Source organism: Lycium ferocissimum, unplaced genomic scaffold (genome assembly GCF_029784015.1).
Source record: "Lycium ferocissimum isolate CSIRO_LF1 unplaced genomic scaffold, AGI_CSIRO_Lferr_CH_V1 ctg14300, whole genome shotgun sequence".
In the NCBI taxonomy this organism is placed as follows: Eukaryota; Viridiplantae; Streptophyta; class Magnoliopsida; order Solanales; family Solanaceae; genus Lycium; species Lycium ferocissimum.
Window position 1 is genome coordinate 8,214 of NW_026715376.1, and position 2,077 is coordinate 10,290.

At 35.4% G+C, this 2,077-nt stretch overlaps 1 long non-coding RNA gene across 1 annotated transcript; it reads left to right on the forward strand.

Moving 5' to 3' along the window:
- The first annotated feature begins 700 nt into the window (after window positions 1-700).
- LOC132042251 (uncharacterized) lies at window positions 701-1,846 on the forward strand. The gene is made up of 2 exons (XR_009411396.1): window positions 701-950; window positions 1,476-1,846. It is a non-coding gene; the product is annotated as an uncharacterized LOC132042251 (long non-coding RNA).
- Window positions 1,847-2,077: the final 231 nt, after the last annotated feature.

The window sequence follows — 2,077 nt, forward strand, 5'->3', positions numbered from 1 at the left end:
TACTTCCCTCCATCACTGGAACAAAAGGCACTACTGTAGCATCAACACCTACTGCATTATTTATAGGTGGTGCTATTTCTAAAGCAGTTGAATCTCCTGATGCTGCAACTAATCTCCTCAGCTATATTAGTTTGATGCAGATCCACAACAAAGGTTGAAACAGATGCAGTTGGAGCAACATTCAGAGAAACAGTTTTTTCCACATCTTAATCAACCACCTCTTTATTGACTTCCTCCTCTATCACCTCCTCTTCATCATCATTAGGCTATACTGAAGTAGAAGCATTTTTCCATTCTCCACATTAATTCCACCATTACTTTTAATTTGCTTCTTCCCCTTATTAGTTTGCCATTTGTCTAAATCCTTAACATTGCCAATAACTTTACCACTATCTAGTACCTTAATGACATGGTTCCTGAATCTATAATTTGCATACTTATAATTGGACTGCCTCGCATTATTTCTGCCTTTGACAGGCTCCTGCATATTATTTCAATTATCAACTTGCTTGCCCTTATCTTCAGTTGCATTATGTTTGCCCTTCACTGGTTCCTGCATTTTTTTTAATCTGCCACTTGCTTGCATTTATCTTCAGAAGTTGGGACTTGAGTTTCCTTATTTTTATTGACTTCTTCATCAGTTTCTTGTTCAGGAAACAGTTCTGGTGCTAGATTTGTATTTAGCAGTAGAATTTTTTTTTTTTGATCGGATTAGTCTAATTATTATAATGAAAGTAAGATGATCATTGTAGCAAATTAGTATCAACTGAAGGCTTAGGGATAAGGAGGAAAAAAGTGGTCTTCTGAATGGGACAAATATGCTTTACATACACTAATTTTGCAGCTGAAAGACTAGATTTGGAGATTATTTATGTGGGGTGTTTGAAGGCATCAGATTTAGAATTCAATAAACAAGAGGAAGTAGCAAAATTCTTATGAGAGAAATTTAGGTATGTACCAACTATCTTGTCATTGATAAACAAGTATTATCATCTCATGATTTTTGCCTACTATATTAAGGAGAATACAATAGAATAAAAGTTGATTTTTTCTTTTATAGTCCTTTGTCATCTTCTGAATATACTTGCAAAGCAAAATCTCACAAATGATGTGAAGTTGTTTTCTTAGTTTTTTACTACTTAAGTGCTAGCTAGCCTTAGAAGGGCTTTCAAGTAACAAGCTGCCATTCCTCACTCAATATAGCTTGTTGTTTCATTGATTGCTGCTTGATGCATGGATAACAGAGAAGACTCAAAGTTATGCCAACTTGCACCCATGGGTTCCTTCTACCAACTTATAGTTCCAAGAGCTATTTATTTTATAGTCGCATCGTAGTATTTCTCTTTACCTTAACAGGACACAAACATTTTACTTGCATCCTGCTTCACATTGTATCCACCTCATTTCTTACGCTTACCAAATTCTTTCTTTTATTTTGGTAGACAGGTACTCATCCCTATGGTTTCTAATGGCAGGTTCTAATATCTTTGACAACTTGGGAAAAAAGGCTTATGAGTTATGACAACAAAGCTTTATGGAGTGGTCAAATTTCAAAAGGCATGGTGCTTTTTTTTTCCATTATGTAAACAGATTTCCTCATTGAAAATGAAGAATGTACGATTTCACAATATTGTATACTTTTGTTGCTTAGTGCGCGTAAATATTATGAAGTGTTAAAACCTGAAACATGTAGAATTATTTTCTTGGTGTTATGATCCTTTTAGTATTCCTGTAATAATTGCACAAATAATACAAACAATGATGTCGGCCATACGCCCGTGCACGGACCATCTAGTGTGTTGTAATAGTAGCTTATTGTTTTATGTATTTATAGTAGTTTGGTGTATTGTTGGCAGCTATTTGGGCTCGTTTTAGTTGAAAGTAAAATTATTTTCATCTTGACAGGGAGGCAGCTGGAATAACAGCTAGGTGCTACAATTTTTTTTGCAGAATACCGACCTCATGAGGTCGGTTATGGGCAAAATTTACCCAGAAACTGCTAATTACCGACCTCATGAGGTCGGTTTTCTGGAAAATTTTCCCAGAAATTGCAAATTACCGACCTCATGAGGTCGGT